General features: G+C 40.3%; 1 protein-coding gene across 8 annotated transcripts in view; it reads right to left on the reverse strand.

Moving 5' to 3' along the window:
- GULP1 (GULP PTB domain containing engulfment adaptor 1) overlaps positions 1 to 20,856 on the reverse strand; it is a 198,181-nt gene that overhangs the window by 106,308 nt on the left and 71,017 nt on the right. For all 8 annotated transcript variants that reach the window (XM_089502038.1, XM_089502036.1, XM_089502037.1 and 5 more), the window contains one exon: positions 16,049 to 16,176. The gene's annotated coding sequence lies outside the window, so the exon portion shown is untranslated. The remainder of the gene's footprint in view (positions 1 to 16,048; positions 16,177 to 20,856) is intronic.

The raw sequence follows: 20,856 nt of genomic DNA on the forward strand, positions 1-20,856 counted from the left end.
TGGATGGAGAATGATCTGATATTGGAGGAGAAAGGTTTCAACAACCCCACTGTCATGATGAGATTGCTTCCTCATGGTGTGGCATGGTAGTAGGGGACCCTCTTTGCGGGGATGGGTGACCAATTATGATGGTTTGCCCCAAGACACTTATAGACTCAAAAGGATTCCTGAATACTCTGGGGGAATGTCCAGCTAATAGGGTAAACAATTCAGTCAAGGTCATGGTCTTGCTATGGAATAGTGAGATAAAAAAAGGGAATTGATATAACCACTCACAAGCACTTGATCCAGTGTTGTGGAACCTGTAATTAATTCATCTTGGTTTACAGAAGATTTATAGGCAGTTAAACAGGCTGGACAATGGCTAGAGTGCAGGTGGCATTGGTCATGGAGCACATACAACTTGCAATTGGTGAAGATTATTCACTGTGCTATTATGCAGAAGTGTGGTCAGAGGAAAAAAAAGCTTGCTATGATTCAGTTATTGTATCTCCGACATTAACCCAGAAGAGTTATTCCACATGGGGAAGAGTTTATTGGAATCAGGTTCAGAAAGACAAGGAGTTGAACCCTTGTTGGCCTACAGAGACAAATTCTCTAGGCACTTTGATGAGAACATTGTTTGTATTCACTTAGAGCTTGACATGCCTCTTAACTCACAGAATAGAGAAGTGCCCAGTGCTCCATCTACTTAATTTTCTTGGTATCAGTTCCAACTGTTGATGCTTGATGATGTGGACAAGTCACTTGAATTAGTTAAATCCGCCATATGTAAGTTTGACTCCTGGCCAGTTTGGCTGACAATACCTAGCAGAACTGGATTGTTTGGGATGGGTGGTAAATGCCTCATTAGAGGGAGGCATCTCCAACCCTGAAGGATGTGGTGCTACACCTGCTTCTGAACAAGATCTCCCTGTGAGAACTACTTTCTTGCGAGATTAGCCTGTTGCTAATATCCCTTTTGGGGCAAGATGTTTGGGTGTGTCGTGGCTGGCCAATTTCAGGTGTTCTTGGAAAAATAGGTTATCTGGACTCATTTCTGTCTGCTTTCAGGTCACAGCAAGGCCCTGAAAGTGCCTTAGCTGTTCTGACTAATAACCTACTCCAAGTAAAATACAGGGGAGTGTTACCCTCTTGATTTACCTTGATCTCTCAGCAGCTTTTGATACCATTAATCATGGTATCCTACCAGAACAATGTGGATTAAGAGGCACTCTATTACAGTGGTTCCATTCCTATCTGGGGCGCTGGACTCAGAGAGTAGCATTGGGGGGGGGGGGGTCCTGCTTAGCCCCAAGGCCATTATAGTGTGGAGAATCATGTTTCCTATTAATATTTACATGAAGCTGCTGGGGGACCACACTTAAAAGAAACCTAAGTCAAACTACTGATTCCATGGGGGGGGGGCAGGAAAAAAGAGCCCTCCAATGTGTGCCCCTTCAAGTTTTAATCTTTTTGGGGCACATCTGGTGAGAAGAGACAGTAGTGCCTTCTCAGTGTCTGCTCCCAGGCTCCCTTCCAACAGAGTTAGATTAGCAACCCCCCTGCTCTCCTTTGCTGGCAGGCAAATGTGTTTTATTCATGCAGGGTTCTGGCAACCAGCAGGCTGCTAAGCATTTTTAATTTGCCTCCCCCCCCCCCCCCCTTCATGTGCTTCCAAACTGTTTTTGTTCTGTTTTCTTTTTTAAAAAAAAATAGGACAGTTATTTTAATTGTGTTTCAAGATTGTAACTGTGCTTTTAGTAGTATCATGTTTTTAATAATGGTGTAAGTTGTTCTGGGTACCGATATTGGGAAATGGAGGGATATGAAATAAATAAATAAATATAAATGGGCAAAGATTTCTCCTAACTATTAAAATAAATTCCAAAATATTATTTACAATCCCATTTGATCTGTTTTTCCCAATAAAGGATTTCAAGCTGTCTCACTTTCAACTCCGCAGTGAAAACCTCAGGCTTCTCCCAGCTCAAGCCTCCCAATTTTACCACTACTCTTTATACTCTTTGTGATGAGTATCAGTAAAGGGCAAAATCTTGTTTAATCCCTAGGAACCCTGTACAGAGCAGAGCAATGTTGAAACCTGTGGCTTTAAAAAAAATCTTACTGTCTATCACTATAAACGTCCTCTACTGCTGAGGCAAGATATCTGTTTGTGTATCTGACCAGCAATCTGTCCATCAGTGCCCATTCTACTCCAAGATCCCACAGTTTAAATTCCAGATTCAAATTACTGCCTTTTTTATTCTAACTTATTTGTGATTCTGCTAATTTAAACAGGTTTCTTCCTCCAATCAAGCGCCCACTCTCCACAATCACTCTGTAGCAGCACTTGGCTCATTACGATAGTAGCAGCTGTACGAAACTGTTCTTTGTGTTTTTGTCGCTGTATATTCCAGCAATCCACTACCACTTTCTATGAGACAAAGGGCTGCCTTTACTAGATATATATTATTGCTGAAATTAATATCTGTGTATGTGTGAATCTCAAGGGGATCTTCTAGGGTGCATCTACACTGTAGAAATAATACACTTAGATACCACTTTAACTGCTATGGCTCCATCCTACTGAATCCTGGGATTTGTACTTTTGGGAAAGACCAGCACTCGTTGGTAGAGAATTCTTCTAATAAGGGAGAGAGGATTACGCAGTGACAAGAAAATACTAGAAAGTGAATGATGGGCTATGTAGATGGTATGGACAGGAGAGGGTTGGCTTCTGGGATCATGCTTTAGCTGGAGATCCTATATAGAGCAGGAGGTTGAATCTAATAGTCAATGAGGCCCCTTCCATCTCTATGATTGTAAGATGCTATGTGGAAGGAGAAAAACAAGAGAACATGCTCACTGCCTAACAAAACACTATTGTTGTTGTTGTTGTTGTTAAAAAGGGGAGGGGTCAGTGCAGTCAGGTAACTGGATTTCCAGAAGGCAGTTTGCTTCATATTTAGTCAAATCTGGCAGCATGTATGTAATGTTCTCCTTACCACCTACGTTAGTTCTCCTTTCCATCTATGTAACCCATTGTTTGTTTGTTTTCACCTAATGGCTGCTTTGATGATTGGAGGAAGAAGCATGAGAAATCTGACCATTTCTACTTCTTCCCTTTCCTGATACAAATCACCCCTATCTCAAACGTGTGTGGGGAGGGGGGGGGGAGAAGACAGGTTCAAGTGATGCAGGGTTTGGAGGGAAATATACATATTAGCAAAAAGTCAAAAGTGAAAAGAGTTGTTCTCTCACATCAATTAGATAATAATAAATAAATCAAACAGTTTACACACAGAGAAATTAAGGCTGAAATTCTAACCATGGGGCACATGCATTACATTTAATTTGGCACTTATTAAACTAGTAAGAATAGAAATCAAAGTGTTTTATTGACTCTACACACTTCTATCAAGTATCATTTCAACTGATACCATCTGATGTGCTTTTACATAACTGTTAGGTTTTGTTATCATTATTTGCCACTTGCCACTATGGGTACCAGATTGGGGGAAAAGGTATACTCTTATTAATTAATTACCATTATTATTAAAAATATGTCTTTAAATGTGTTCAGTTCTACGATTTGGTTATAGTGCTTGACTTCCTATCTTCTGTGGAAAGCAAACATATCCTAGGTTCTGTTTGAGCTGTGTAGTAGACAAAGCCACATTGCCTGTCTCCTCATCCACCGCCATGGTCCTGGCAGCTAGACATGCTATTTTGGTTTTAGATGTTGTGTAGCTTGGCACAATACTCTAAAATATTTAGCCTGAACCATAATAATTTGCAATAACTTTGCAGGATGATCTTACATTTCCTGTTCTTAGTTCCAAGAATAGTTTTACAGATTCTATTAACAAAGCACCTAAGAATTTATATCACTCTGGAAGACACAAGAAGTCTAATGACTGAGAAATAAGAAATTATGTTAAGTGGAAATGATTTAGGGACCCTCTAGAGACAAAAGCTCCTGGCCTACTTGGTTTTACCCCTCCTTTCTTTTTCGATTTGCCCAGTAACAGGCTGGGAGCCAAATGCCACTTCTGTACTGCTCAATATGTGATTACTTTTTGCAAATAAAGTTCTTCAAAAGCATAATTTGGAAACATGATTTTTCCCCTCTAGAAATTATTGAATGATTATACTCCAGGACAAGCTCCTTCCAGCAAGTACAATGCTAATAAATCAAATGAGCACAAAGATGGTTAGACAGTAGTAGTCAATTTGTCAACTGAGGTCTTCTTCATTATATCTCTGCAGAAACGAGAGCAAGATGAGCTATAAAATCTGAACCTACAAAGCTGTGTTAAAATGTCTGCAGAGCATTAAAAAAAATACATTGAGCACATAACTGTAAATGAATGAAATTTAGGAAAGCCTGTCCAATTTGGAAATTTCTCAAGCATTCAGTGACTGTGCTGAGAACTGTAAATTCAAACATAAGTCAGCCATTACAATTTGTAAATTCTTCTGCAGTTTAGATTTTAATCAAGACTTATAAAGCATCTCCACCGACCAATCCATTCTGTCCTACCCATCTGCTAACGTGGGCAATAGCAGACAGAAAGATAGAATTTCCCTGGCCTGGGATGTAACATGTTACATGCTAGATATATGAGGTATGAGAACTAGTTCCTCCAATTCTCTGTGGGCTCATTCCCATTTGCAGTTTAAATTGATTCCTGATTTTCCCTTGTTTGGCTTTGGGAATCAATTTCAAAAGGTCCCTTGTTTCCACTATGAATGGGGATCTTTTCCTTATCCCAGTGTAATTGCTTTTTTTTGCCACGATTGCCGTTCCCACTGGTAGTGCCACTTCAAAATCCCCCATCAATCATATGTGACATCACATAAGTGACAGCCCGGCTTGGAAATTTGGGGGGGTGGGGGGTTGGAGGCTGAGAGAGTGTGACGAGGAAGGATCAGAGCCAGGGGGAACGAAAGCAACAAAGGCGAGGCGGAGGAAGGAGCAGGCCGGGGAACGGACATCAAGGCTGGGGAAGGAGAAGGAGGCAAGGCTGGAGAAGCAGGTGAGGCTGGGGAAGGAGCAGGCTTGGGGATGGAGTCAAGGCTGGCAACGGAGCCAGGGATGGAAGATGAAGAGGAGGATAATGGTTTTGTTTTTTTAAAAAATTAAAATTGATCAAATATTTGATTGGTTGATTTTACACCTACTGGCCTTTGCAAAATCAATCAATCACATATTTAATCAATTTTATTTAAAAAAAACACAAATACAAAAGGCAGCACTGAGAGGGAGGGAAATGGTGGATCTGTCAAAAATGGAGGAGGGATGGTAAACACCCCTCTGCCATAGTCCCTCCCCTCCAGAATGACTCGATTCTGATGTGTCGTTCCCATTTATTGAACTCGCTTCAGAATTGATTCTTCTGAAAAGGACCACATAGAAACTACTCTCTGAAAAAAGTGGTTTTTTGCTTTTGCCTCACTTTACTGTGATTGCAGTCAATTGCACCAGGAACAGAACCGGTTTCAAATGGGAATAACGGTCATATAATTTGATTGGCAATTCGCTGTACAGTGCGCCCATGCCTTGCACAAATGCATTTTACACGGCTTCCAGCTTATGCAGAAGCCGCTTGGGGAGGGAAACAATGGTGCGTGTGCCTGTGGCACAAGCGCACCGCTCAACCACATGCACAAGCCCTATTATTTCCTATGGGGCTCGAGCATAAGTGGATTTTCCCTTACACAGGTTCCGGAATGGATCCCCTGTATAAGGAAAGAGCCCACTATACTTTGTAGTGGGAATGAGCCCTGAGAAACACTGCATCACTCAGGCCTACTTCTACTTAGCACTCAGCATGAGAGTACAGTCATCCCTTAATATTTGCGGCTTTGATATTTGCGGATTTGATTATTCACAGATTTCATTAATATGTTCTCTCTAGGACTGTCTAGGTCCTCCAGTGCAACTCTGTGGTCAACTTTAACTAAAAGTGCACTGAAAGACCATTTGTAGCTACTCCAGTGCCATTCTATGGTCAGTGTATGTTGGACATTGACCACAGAGTTGCACTGGAGGACCTAGAGATTCCTAGAGAGGTGTCCTCTCAGGGAAAAACAGTGTTTTTTGTTATTTGCTGTTTTTCCATATTCATGGGGGTCTTGTTCCCCTAACCCTAGCAAATATGGAAGGACAACTGTAGTCCAACTCTTAGGAGAGGAGAGCAGACCACCATCCAGCTGTTAGAGAGGCAACCGCACCAGTGCCAGCAAGCAAGTAAAGAACTGGGAAGGCCTACAGGGTGAACAATCAAGAAACAAAACTATTCTGTTCTATCTCCAGTCATGGCTTTTAAGTTTAAATTTAGTTGAGTGGTATCAAATTAAACCAAACCACTTCTTCAGCAGAGAGAAACTCTAACCCAATCCAACTGTAGTCTGAGAAATTGTGTACAGCAGCGATAAGCGTACTTCTAAAAGATGTATTACTTTGTTCAACGAAAACCAAAGATCAAGCCCAAATGAGTAATTTTTCTTAATTAAAATGTCACTGTCTTGGGTACCTGTGCTCCTAAAAAATGTGGCTATAGATATTTTTTTTTTCCTTTGAAAGAAAAACAGCAATTTTAGACCTACTTACTAAAAATTCACACCCTGTGTTTTCCAGTCAGCTAATCCTACCACTAAGTACGCAGGGTATTTGTTTATTGAAGAACTAGAGCAGCTGTATGGAGTTAAGAGTACATACCTGTATGGTAAAATTATTTTAGCCTACAGTTCACTTCTAAACATAGTCATTTGAAACTACAGAGCATTGGGTTCAATAAATGCACACATTAATACTGTATTTTCTGGCATATAAGACTACTTTTTAACCCAGGAAAATTGTCTCAAAAGTCGGGGGTCGTCTTATATGCCGGGTGTCATCTTATAGGGCAGGTGCTGAAACTTCCAAGCCAGACTGGAGAATCTGCAGTCGCCGCATATGTAACTGAAGGGTGGAGCAAGCTGCAGGCATCTGGGACACCCAGGGTATGAAAAAAAGAGCTGTGTTTGCAATACCGCTCTGATAGTCTTGGAGAAAGGGAGGACTGGGCAGGCAAGGAGAGCTGACCAATCCAAGCAGGCTTTGTATACAACAAGTTTTCCTGCTAAGTACCTGCATGTCATAAGCATTTGAATTAAAATTACCATATTGAAATCAAATCTGATGTTTTTTTAATTTTTATTTGGTGTACGTTGGAAGAGGGGTAGTCTTATATGGTGAGTATATCCCAAACTCTATATTTTAACTGAAAAAGTTGGGGATCATCTTATACGCCCAGTCGTCTTATACGCTGGAAAATGTGGTACATTTAAAATACCAGCTTCCAACCAAAAAGAACTTATGGCAGTCTAATAGAGAATTAGACTTGAGACTTGACAGGAGTTCTTGATTTTGGCTGTCTCACGAACAAACTATTTCAACAGAACTGCATCAAATTATGAAGAAAAGAATGTGTGTGGGGGGGGGGGAGGGGGAATATGAACAACAAAAATAGCACTTAGCACTGCTCTTTTAAAAAGCTGGCTATCATCAGGATTCCTATAATCATGTACATATGGTATTTTTTGTTCCTGAAAGCACTTCGAAAGTCATACTAACATCCTTCTCCCCATTTCACCTTTAGAGCTCTCTCTCTCTCTCTCTCTCTCACTGCTAGAGTTGAGCTGAAGTCATCTATTTCTTTAAATTGCTTTTTGCCTCTTGTCTCAAATACTTTGCAATAACCTTAATACTTGGTCTACAACAAAGAGCCATCATTATTTTCCTTTTGCATATCAACTCAATCTTTTTTCACTTTTCACTTTCACTTTTGTCTCCAACTCAACTTTGTCTAATGTAGAAAACATGAAAGCCACATTAGCAGAGCAAACAGAGAAAGTTGGTTACTCAGTTATTGCCACTATTTTTAAAATGAGCTAGAACAGACATGGATTGAAAGAGTCTTCAAAGCTTTATATTCAAGTCAACAAAATTAGGCTTTCTTAGACTAAAAAAAATCAAAAAAATCTGTGCTTCACTGAAAATTTAGTGCTTTCAGGCCTTCTCTGGATGCAGAAGGAGCATTTGGAGATTGCAAAATAATATTTACTTGTCATGCTCAAACAACAATAATGTTAGTAACAGCAAATACAAAGTGATACTATTAAAGAAACAAAAAGCTTCACCTTTCAAGAGATGAGAAAATGGAGGATGATGTTATATGAAGATATTGCTTGAATTCACTATTTACCATATATACTACCTTGAAGAATTAGAAGTCTTGCAGCTGTGCTGTGAAATGTACTTATTAGTTACATAAACCAGTTACGCACTACACTATAGTATACATTAAAATTTTACAATTTATTATCCTAAAATAACATTTGCAGGTTATGTTTCAGGTTGTCTACATGTACCAGACACAATTGTTCTTCTGCATTACCATAAAGCACATAGTAGAAGCAGATGCGGTTAGCAAATACTTCCAAACTTCCTTTTGAAAAAGCAAACACTAATTAATTCAAAATACACATTCACATGAAGTGGAACATTTGGCCTGAGTAGTTGTCAGCCTTCTTTATTTGCAAAAAAATGTAACCAATCCAAATGCAATAGATTCACTGGACATCCCCCCCCCTGATCATTTTTGTCCCCCAAAACAAAGGCAAAACAAAAAGTTAATGTCACATGCTGCAATATGATCTTTTTAAAAACAACTCTTCAAGTGACAATGTCATTAAAAGCCTACCTTGTGGGTCTAGTTTTGTGCAGAACATGGAAATAACTAGTTAATTAACTCAGGCCCTTTACAGGCTGGCCTGAAAGGCTGGCATGGGGGCAGATTCAGGGTGAGGTGTCCTCACGACATACGCTCGACTCTACCCCCAGGGTGTCCTGATGCTGTGCACTGCTCCACACGGCACATGGCTTCATGGTGTGCCTCTGGCACTGCGTCCAGATAATGCAGCGCCCAAGGAGAGCCATATAGCTGTGTTGCTGCAGCTATGGCACCCTTTCGAGGGAACAAAAAGGAGCTGCTTTTTGTGGCTCCTTTTTGCACCCTTGAATAGCCGGATTGGGGCCACAGTGTGAGGGTGCCATGGCCCTGATCCAGCTAGGAAAGGGGCGGTCTGTCAAGCCCCTCACTAAGTTATAATCACACTAGATGTGTGCGTCATCACTTGGGCAGCTGCCACACTGTGGAATTAATGTTTTTTGTCACCACGTCAACTGTCATGGCTCCATCCAAAGAATCGTGGGATTGGTAGTTTGCTGTGGCACCACAGCTCTCTGACAGAAAAGACTAATCATCTCACCTAAATACAAATCCCAGAATCCCATAACATAGAGCCACATCAGTTAAAGCAGTGTCAAACTGCATTAATTCCTCAGTGTAGATGCAGCCTTTGTTTCCCGATTAGCTCTGAAACTAATTCCACACATTAGGAATCCTTCTGGAACGCCTGAGAGAGTTGGGAATCGCTGGCTCTGCTTTGTAGTGGCTACATTCCTATCTCTCGGGCAGATTCCAGATGGTGATGTTGGGGGACAGCTGCTCCTCTATGAGAGAGCTGACATCTGGCATCCCTCAGGGTGCCATTCTGTCCCTCATGCTGTTTAACATTTACATGAAGCCGCTGGGAGAGGTCATCTGGAGAAATAGGGCGGGGTGTTATCAGTACGCTGATGACAACCAAATTTATTTCTCTATGTCTCTGACTGCTTCAGTGACCAAGAAGGGCATCTCCCCCCTGAATGACTGCCTGAAGTCGATAATGGATTGGATGAGGGAAAATAGACCTAAGCTGAATCCGAATAAAACGGAGGTCCTCGTGATAGGTAATCCCAGTCTGGGTATGGAGATAAGTTAGCCAGTTCTAGATGTGGTCACACTTCCCCTGAAAGACTGCATTCACAGGGTGCTCCTGGATTCGTCGCTTCAACAGATTGATGTGACAGCCAGCTTCGGCTGATACGCCAGTTGCGCCCCTACCTGGAGCAGTGGGACCTAGAAATGGTTGTACATGCTCTAGTAACCTCTCATCTTGATTACTGCAATGCGCTCTACGTGGGGCAACCTTTGTGCCACGTCCGGAAGTTCCAATTGATACAAAACATGGCAGCCAGACTGGTCGCCAGAAAATCCATATTACACCTATTTTAAAATCACTACATTGGCTGCCTATTAACTTCCGGGCACAGTACAAGGTGTTGGTTATCACCTATGAAGCCCTACATGGCCTGGGTCCAGTCTACTTGAAGGAACGCCTCCTCCCATACAATCCTTCCCGCACACTCTGATCCTCCAGGAAAAACCTCTTACAATCTAGTAAGACCAGACTGGCGGTGACCTCCCAGAGGTCCTTTTCTGTCATCTCTCCAAAAACATGGAATGACCTGCCAGAAGAGATTTGCCAATTATCCTCACTCAAGGCTTTTAAAAAGGCGACAAAAACCTTTCTCTTCCAAATTGGAAAGTACAGATCTCAAATCAGATTTCTTCAGTTTGAAGGATGGGATGTGATTTTAAATGTATAATGTGTGTATAAGTGTGTTCAAAAGATATGTATTATGTCATATGTTTTATATGGTATGTTTAGTGTTTTTTGTTTGTTTTGTTGAAATTTTAATTAATAAAAACTTTAAAAATTAAAAAGAAAAAAACCTTTCTCTTCCGGCAGGCCTTCCCCAATTGATAATGTCCAGAACCACTTGAATCCCCCTCCTTTTATTATTTTTCTTATTTGCGGGATTTTTTAAAAATTTTGATGTATTGTTATGTACTTTTTAACCATGTTTTACTGTTTAATTTTATAATTGGGAGGGAGGGTTGGGCCGGGGTCTTGTGGGGCTTGTTGTTTTATTGTTGCATACTGTATTAAATCTGCTGTTACCTGCCTCAATCCTCAAAGTGGAAGAGGCGGGATATAAATAAATATTATTATTATTATATTTATTTATGTATTTATTTATGTATTTATGTATGTATGTATTTATTTATTTATTTATTTATTTATTTTTAAACATTAGAATTTATTAGAATGGGTGTCTCTTTCTTAGCCAAACAACAGGGAAGCCTAAGGGGAGGGGGGGTATAAGGAATGGAGGAAATGTGTCATGTGCTCTACTATAAGGCCAGGGAACCCAGAAAAAGAACAGCTGGGAAGCAAGTGAAGGGCTGGGACTGGGGGGCAACTGAAGAACAGCCTTTGGGCTTCTTCTTTCTCTTATCTACTATTATGATGTCTACCTTCCCCCTGATTCAATGGGTCACACACTTTGAGTTCTTTTGTGATGATGATGCTATAAACCTGAGAGCCAAATGAGTTATTTGCCAAAAACTATGCGCTTATCATGTTTTTGTTGTTGTTTGCTGCCCTTGAGTCAGCTCCAACTCATGGCAATCTTGTGAATGAGACATCTCCAGTACTCTCTATCCTCCACCTCCTTGCCCAGAAGCTGCAGGCCCTTGCTCATAATTCCCCTGATCGAGTCTATCAATCTGGCTTGTCCTCGTCCTCTTTTTCTTCTACTCTCTACCTTTCCTAGCATTGAATTTGTGTATTTCTTCTGTGGTCATTATTTTTGTTTTTTTTATATTCAGCATCAGACCTGCTTTTCATCTTCCTTACTAGCTGTTCCAATTCCTGAATGTCTTCTGCTAATATTATGGTGTCATCCACATATCTTAGGTTGTTAATGTTATTTCCTCCTATCTCAACTCCGCCTTTCTTTTATTCTAATTCTGTTTTTCTTATGATGTTTTTAGCATATAAATTAAACAAGTAGGATGATAGGATGCAGCCTTGCCTGACCCCTTTGCCTATTGGGAACCACTCTGTTTCCCCAAATTCTGTTCTGATGGTGGCCTCTTGTGCTTGGTACAGATTCCTCATCAGGACTATCAGATGTAGTGTCACCCCCATGTGTGTAAGTGCATTCCATAGCTTTTCCTGATCTATACAATCAAATGCTTTGCTGTAGTTTATGAAACACATGTTGATTCTTTTGGGGAATTCTTTGGTGCACTCTATTAGCCATCACATGTTTGCAATGTGGTCCCTAGTGCCCTTTTCTGAATCCTGCTTGCACCTCTGGAATTTTTCTCTCCGTGTATGTTTGGAGTCTGTGCGGCAGAATTTTGACCTTTATTTTGCTTGCATATGAGATTAGTGCTATTGTCCTATATTTGCTGCAGTCCTTGTATATACTTTCTAGTGGATTGATATGTATATTGAGCATTTCCAGTCTGCTGGCCACCTCTTTGCTTTCCACATTTGTTGGCATATTTCAGTTAGCACTAAAGATGCATCTGTCTGTGAGCATTGTAATAGTTCAATTGGGATATCATCAGTTCCTGGTGATTTATTTTTCCCATTTCCTTTATTGCAGATTCCACTTCACTTCTTAGAATTTGGGGTTCATCTTCATATGGCTCCTCATTCCAAATGTCATCTGTTCCCTCAACTCTTTTGTATAAATCTTCTGTGTATTGCCTCCAACACATTATTTCTTCTTGTTCCGTTATTATGTTCTTTTTTTCTCCACAGAGCATCCCTGCCCATGGTTTGAACTTGGTCTTTAATTTCTGAGATTTTTTTGGAAAAGGTCTCTCGTTCTTCCCTTTTCATTGTTGTCTTCTATTTCTCTGCATTGGCCATTGTAGTATTTCTCCTTATTTCTGCGCGTCGGATTTTTCACAGTCACATTCATACTTCTGGTTTTATTCCTATCTCTCTTTGATTTTGCTTTTCTTATTCCTTTACTGCATGAAGTGTTTCATCTATCATCCGCTGTTTCTTATCCCTCTTTTTAGCCACTGTTAGTGTTTTCTTGCATTTGTCCTTAACTATGTCTTTGACTTCTGTCCTCAGTTCTTCAGGTTCCCAGTCAATTATACTCAGTAGCTCAAATCTGTTTCTTACAGTGTCACTGAATTCATCTGAAATGTTATTCAGTTCATATTTTGGTATAATGATGGCTTTTGCTTATGTCTACTCAGAAGTAAATACCACTGAATCCCCTTTGTAATCCTTCAGTGTACTTATTATTGGTTACAGAGTGCTGATTACTTGGATAACTAAGTGGAAGGTTTTCTCCTTTCTACCTAGTTCTAAGTAGACAGTGAAAAAGTATGGGTTTTACTAAATGATTCTTTTAGTGTCATAGTAATAGCTTCAACCTCACAAAACTCTCCTTGTTTTTCCTTCACTCTTGAATTTTCTCCCTCCCCATTCTCATTCTGCTTTTCCCTGATCCATTCTGCACAGGATCACACACTTCGAGGAACACAATAAAGCTGGAGCTCAGTGACCAAAGATAAAATTACCTAAATTCAGACTCTCCTATCACTCCCTATGTCTTTTAAAACTCTACTCAGAACTAAGGGCCGGTACAGACTGGCAAAAAGAGCAGGCTTCTCAGTGGCTTGGGGCGTGGCGTCCACACGCTACACACCCTGACTCTGCCCCCAAGCCAGCATCACACCACACCACTCAACCAGATGGTGGGCAGCATTTCAGCATTTTGGAAGTGTGGGGCTTAGGTGCCACACATTGCCAAAATGTGGAAAAAACACTGCAGTGGCAGCAAAGGCACCTTTTCCCCAGAACAAAATAGAGTGGCTTTTTGCTGCTTCTTTTTGTACCAGCAAATTGCTGGATTAGGGCCACCGGGTGCAGTAGCCAGAGCCCTGATCCAGTGCTCAAAGAATGGCCAGAAGCCACTCCTTCAGGGTGGTCTGTTTCACATCTCGGTCCCATTGAGTGGAATGAGCAAAATGCATATCTTACCATAGACCTTTGCAGATCCTATCAGACCATGTTCCTAATAGCATATGAGAAGGTAGAAAACGTGTAGTCATTCCGTTGTGCAGGGAAAAAAAAGTTCTGCATATACTCATAGGCACTAAAAAAAAAAGATTAAGTATTTTCTACCTTTGATACACTGATTTTTCATAGCCAGCTTCTGATCACATTTTTGATGGGCCAATATCATTTAGCTGAAATTAATACAACATTGCTTTATTACTCTTGTGACAGAGTGGAGAGAATAATGAAGCCCTTTAGATGTCGTTGAACTGTAACTTCTTGCATCCCTAGCCAGCATAGTCAGTAGTGGGTAATTCTAGAAGTTGCAGTTGAACAACAAGTGGAAAGTTACATATTTTACACTCCTATTTATTAATCACTAAGCTTTAATAAAGGAAGTATTGGAAGGGCAAATAAATGGTGTAAATGTTGGTGAGGGTAGGATGGGGTAGAAAGGGGTAGAGATATAGATTAGTGAGAAAACTTAATTGAAGAGGTTGGAAGATGCTCATAATTTATTATATTCTCTCTCAACCTAACAGTTTCCTGATAGGTCAAAGTTTCAGTATTATCCTGCAAAAATTATACTATGGCACTCCGTCTTGGGCGGGGGGATACACATTGTAGAATGACACAGTTCTGAAGGTGAGAATAATAAAATATCTCCCTTAAGATCAAGGATGACAACCTCCATTCCATTCTATGTAAATTACCTGGAGTACCCTGTTATTTTTTTCATGAATGGCAACTCAATTAATTAGAAGAGTTAAATTATTTGTATCAGTGGTAATGAAGTAATTTCCCAGTTTCTATCTCTCAATAAAATGAATTTTATTAATTAAATCCAATTATCTAAGCAAGTACAGTACACACATAGAATCAATTGAATTTGTAGAAATTTGATCACATTTTACCATATTTTACTTTAACTGCACAAAATGATGTACATGTAAATACATTTAAGTTGTGTGCATTATATTGTAATTTAAAGGTATCATTTTAATTTTGCTAGTGGTTTATATCACAGCTGTTTCTATTGCATTCAGTGATACATGGGAATTATGATTTATAGTAACATTAGCACCAAAAATGCTAGCCTGAAGATAGAAGCTCCTCCCTCCATAACTGTCATCCTTCAGCCTGGGAGGGAGTGATTGGCTGCCCCCCCCCAGCTCCACCAGGGCTAGCCTGAAGATAGAGGCTCCTCCCTCCATTAGGGAATAGGCTGGCCCAGCTCCACCAGGGCTAGCCTGAAGAAGAAGAACCCTCCCTCTAGTCCATCTGCCTTGGTCCAGGCATCAGAGGGAGAGGAGAACCACTGGACCTCATCCCCTTCCCCACCACCATTCCCTTCTCCTTTTGTGTCATGTCTTTTAGATTGTAAGCCTGAGGGCAGGGAACCGTCTGATTAAAAATAATAATTGCTAGCCGCTCTGAGAGCCATTAGGGCTGAAGGGCGGGGTATAAATAGCATAAATAACAACAACAACAACAACAACAACAACATGACTAAGGTTTCGGTATGGTGTGGTATGGGACCGTAGGGTTGCCATAATTGTCCACTAAAACCCGGGACAAATTGTAGGACAAAATCTAGACCAAACTGTAGGACAACTGCAGGACAAAACTCAGCCCAAAATGTAGGATGTTTAAGAAAAATGGAGGACCTTAAATGTCCTACATTTTGGGCTGAGTTTTGTCCTGCAGTTGTCCCACAGTTTGGTCTAGATTTTGTCCTACATTTTGTCCTGGGTTTTAGTGGACAATTATGGCAACCCTATATGGGAGGAGGTCATGGGGGAGGTGACATCAACTCTGGATCTATTCTAGTTGAATTTAAGCCATGGTACTTCAGTATGGAAGAGGTTATTGTCTTCCATTCAACAATGAATTAACAACTATTTAACTCCCAATGCACTGAAGTGACAGCAAAGAATAGTGATATGAGAACAGTCATTACAGTATCAAACCCCATCCTCCCTCAATGGCTCTGCCAATTGTACTGCTGTGAAAACTCTTCAAAAGGACACATCCCACACATTCATCTGTAAGTGACTGAAGGATGAGATCTCAAGTGATATCCGTACACATGTCAATCAGCACTAATACAAAATCAGTTGGTACACAGTTTTGTTTGACACTGAGGCCTTAACAAAAGGCTACAGTAACCAATATAAACATTATATCTGTATGATGACTGCAGTGTAACAGCCGCTCTGCTTATGTTCATAAATAGTTGACATAAAATGCTTACCTTGATGAGTCCAAATTACCACCAAGGGTCAGAATAGCAGCTTGCTCTCATGGGAAATAAATCACTTGCTCTTCAACATGTTTGACTGCATGCCATTGCTTTCTGTTTTTCAAATAATGTTGGATGTGCTGGAAGAAAGAAATAGGAAAAGTCAGCTCTCAAAACTAGGCTGGCATCAAAGCAATATAGTTTCCCCCCCTTCTTCTCAATCTTGTTTTCTTTTCAGAGTGAAGAACCTGGCCATTATTATTTGACATCAGAGAAATGAGAATGCTCGTATTGTTGCGTGCCTTCAAGTTATTTTCGATTTATCCTGAGCATTTTTCAGAAAGATTTGTTCAGAGGGGATTTGTCACTGCCTTCCTCTGAGGCTGAGAGAGTATGACCAGCTCAGGGTCACTTAGGGGCATCACTGGAGGGTGCAGACCACACCAAGTGACATTTTATGGGTGTCAAACCACTGCTCTCCAACATCTGCCTTTGGGCAGAAACAGACTGGGGCATTCACCTGCATCCCTTTAAAATGCTGAAGGGATGGTGTAAGTGGGGCAAGGCTCAGTGGGAAGAGAAAGGAGAGGCCCCATTATATATATATATATATATACACACACACACACACACAGTATATATATATATGTGTGTGTGTGTGTGTGTACACACACAGTATACACACAAACACACACACACACAGAGTGCACCCACGTTATATGCGGGTGCACCTTATGCGGCTTCCAGCATATGCTAGAACCTGCACTGGAAAAAGCCCTTGCACACTCTGGAAGAAGTAATGGGGCGCATGCCCATGGCATGCACACCGCGCTCCGGGGACAAGCCCCATTGCTTCTAATGGGGCTCCACCATATGCAATGTTTCCCTTACATGGGGGGAGCAGAATGGGTCCCCTGCGTAAGGGAGGGGCCCAGCTTTTACAATTTTCTTTGAAAAATCACATTTTACCATATTTTTATTTTAACCACACGATATGATGTACATGTAAATACATTTAGGTTGTGCGCATTATATTGTAATTTAAAAGTATTATTTTAATTTTGCTAGTGGTTTATATCACAGCTGTTTCCATTGCATTCATTGATACATGGGAATTATGATTTATGAGTAACATTGGCACCAAAAACATAACTAAGGATTCTGTATGGTGTGGTATGGGAGGAGGTCATTGGGGGGGAAGGTGACAGCATGAGTTACTGCACTGGGTGACATCAACCCTGGTGATGCCACTGATATCACTCAATGGGTTTCCATGGCTGAATAAGGCTCCCCTGAGTAAGGTTCATAATCCAACACTCAATCACTACAGCACACTAGAATGCGAGCTGGAGGCAGCCAATCAAATTGAAGGCTGAAGCTGACAAAGAGTCTGTTGGTGACAATTGGAAGTCAGTTAGGGTTTCGATTAAGTCCAGAGAGGGGCAGTTGTAGTGAGGGTTCCAGAGAGGAACAAGGTTAAAGTCTAGAAGTGAGGGACTTAAAACCCATACAGAACTCCAAGTGAGGAAGTTAATGTCGAGAAATATCCTGCAGGATAGAGATAGCCAGACAGGCTGGTCTATTAATAGAGTTTTAAGGAAAATAACCCCAAAGAAAGACAGTGTATGAGTCCTGACTAACAGCAACCATTGTTCTCTGAGGAGAGTGGAGTAAGAGAAACTGTAACTGAAACAAAATAAAGACTAAGAAAGTAAAACCAAAAAGTGAAACAAGTAAAATCAAAAAGTGAAACAAACCATTATATGAAATAACAATTGTCTAATCCATCATCTACCAGTGAAATATCGTTTAAGTCATCTTGTAAATAAAGTTCTGTTTTCATTTTAACAAAAGCTTGTCTGCAGTTTGAGTGTATATCCACACTACTATTAATGTAAAGCATTTTAAAACAAAGTCTGGAGAATTTTTTTAAAAGGGTCAGTAACAAATTGGTGGCAGCGAGGGGACAGAAAAACCCCTTTGGGCTGCCACAATATGAAAATAGTTGGGTGAGTGGGACTCATCTTGACAAATTGGTGGCAGCGTCAGGGTACGAGAAATCCAGTGCTTGGAGAAAATAGGTGTTACAGGTTCTGAGTTCAACTGACCAGGGACCCAAGGATTTCATCTGTGGTCTTTCATCTTTGAAACCTGCCTGAGGGAGGAGGAGGGGAAGAGCTGTTACCTTATAAAATGTTAAAATATAAATATGCATGAAAGTGTGGACAAAAATATGCACACGCAATAAATAATTTGTTTTTATTCATATAGTATGTCGAGCAGGAGGGTCCGGCAATCTCATGTAGATGTAAAGAGGGTTACAAGAGTAAAATGTCTGCAAACAGCTGTTCTAGCACACTGAAAAGCTTGATAATACAGCTTGCAACACAACATTTACCCTTTGAGATTTCTCCAACCTGAAGTCTTTCTCCTCTAATATCTCCCCAAAACATTAACAGAGCAAAATTACATTCTCACCTACATTACCTATGCAATAAAAAGGGATTATTAAAGGTTTTGTAAAAGTTAAACTGTAAAAATAAATGTACCTAGACCATATCAGAGAAATGTATTATCCCAAAGGAAAAAGGGGAAAAAAAACACTTTAAACTAGATTTTTAAAAATCTATAATTACACACAGATAAAGATTTAGATACTGAGAGCAAGAGAGGGGGAGATTATGACACGAAATTAAAATACTGCTGGTCTAATGTCAACCAACAGTCCTAATTACAGAGTTTTAGTGTTCATTTACACTAACAGCAAACAGCAGTATGGAAAACAGCTAAACATACTGCTGTGCAGTTCTCCTAACCCAGTCTTGACTATAAACTTCAGGGACTCATAAAAAGGCTATTTTAAACAACTTAAACATTCTGGCAGCCCTGGAACTGTTTGATCAGCTTTGATCAAAATGTGAGCAAAATGGTTTGAGCTTCCATCTCGCCTATTCCTGCCATGAATGACCTGTCTTGCTTCAAATTCCTCGTCCACCAAGTCCCCCTGAATAAAACTCCTGCCAGTTCACTTTGGTCCAAAACACACTGCAGAAATTTCTCTGAAGATGCCAGCCACAGATGCAGGCCAAACATCAGGAATAAACTCTTCTAGAGCATGGCCATATATTATTATTATTATTATTATTATTATTATTATTATTATTATTATTATTATTTATGGCATTTATACCCTGCCCTTCAGCCCTAAAGGCTATCAGAAAAGCTTACAATTATTATTTTTCATTACACGGTCCCCTGCCTTCAGGCTTACAATCTAAAAGACACGACACAAAAGGAGAAGGAAATGGTAGAGGGAAAGGGGATAAGGTCCAGTGGTTCTTCTTTCCCCCTGAGGCCTGGACCAAGGCAGATGGACTGGAGGGAGGGCTCTTCTTCTTCAAGCTAGCGCTGGTGGAGCTGGGCCTGCCTGTTCACTCCCTCGCAGGCTGGATGATAGTTAGTATGAAGGGAGGGTTCTCTTCCTTCAGGCTAGCCCTGGTGGAGCTGGACCTGCCTGTTCACTCCCTCACAGGCCGAAGGATGAAAGTTATCATGGAGGGAGTGCGTATGGCAAATGTGTATGAGTGAATTATGTCTGCTAGGACTATATTCATGTTCATTCACATTCAATATAAGCACAAGTAGCTGAACACAAGAATGAGTGACTAGAACTAGATCAAACTATATACAGGATAAGTGAAAGCTGCATACAAGATCAAGCAAAATTCAACACAGTGTGCAAAACAAACAGAGAAAGAAAGAGAGAGAAAGTGACAACCCACATTAATAAATTGCATTGATGGTCTATGCACACCTTCAAAATTCAATTTGGTTCTTCTCCCATTCTCAAAATGTGAATGTATTCATGTAACATGACACAACATGAAGGAAGCACAATGGAATTAAATTATTGCACAGGCAAAAATTGCATGTTTATCTGCCCATATTGGTTTGCATTGATATATGAACAAAGATAAACCATCAGGTTATTTTACATATTGTCAACCCCACAGGTAACAATTCAGTTTGGAAAAGGAGGAATATTACAGACACATTGCAATTAACCAAGAAAGTCCAAAGCAAAACAGAAACTGCATCACACCAGTTCTGAAGATCTAATTCAAATTCCTTTCAACAATTCTACTGCTTCCTATAATTTTTAACAGGCATTTCCAATATACTTTCACACAAGCATAACGCTTAGAAAATTGCTTGAGGTTTTTTTTTATGAAATGGGAGATTACAAAGAAATTAAAAGCTATAAGTTTTCAAGATAGTTGGTGAATAACTGTAAACTCAGTGCTTTAAGAAAATCATAGAGACAATCCTGAAAGAAAAGACATGAATATGTTCACATAGGACTCACATCAAGCACTTTGCAAGTAGCCAAGGTTAGAAGAAATCACTAATATTGAAGATTTTATTGAATATAGCAACGTGATTGTTCATTAATTTTATTCTTGAACTATGCAAGTAATTTTAGTATTTTCTTCTTCCCATAAGAAATCTTTAAAAACTGTGCAGTTTTCAAAGACTATTCATAGTCTAGGACTTTTCTGCACAGAATGATGCTTTCTGTACAAAACGAACTCTGAACGAAAAGGACAAGAAGATTCCCCTGTGACATCCCTTGGCTCATACTATATTATGAGTCTGGTGTAGGTCTGGATTCTCCCAACTTAGACTGTGGACATTAGGGGTGCTGGCAGTACCACCTTGCAAGGATGATTTGGGCTCAAATTGTAAGAAAGGAATCAGGAGACTTAAAGGTGGCCAAGGCTTGCTACCTAAGAAGAAATTTTGATTTTTCCAAATGGAAC

The sequence above is a fragment of the Sceloporus occidentalis genome, unplaced genomic scaffold, assembly GCF_023333645.1.
Source record: "Sceloporus occidentalis isolate IW3139 unplaced genomic scaffold, rSceOcc1.0.p SCAF_191, whole genome shotgun sequence".
Taxonomy (NCBI): domain Eukaryota; kingdom Metazoa; phylum Chordata; class Lepidosauria; order Squamata; family Phrynosomatidae; genus Sceloporus; species Sceloporus occidentalis.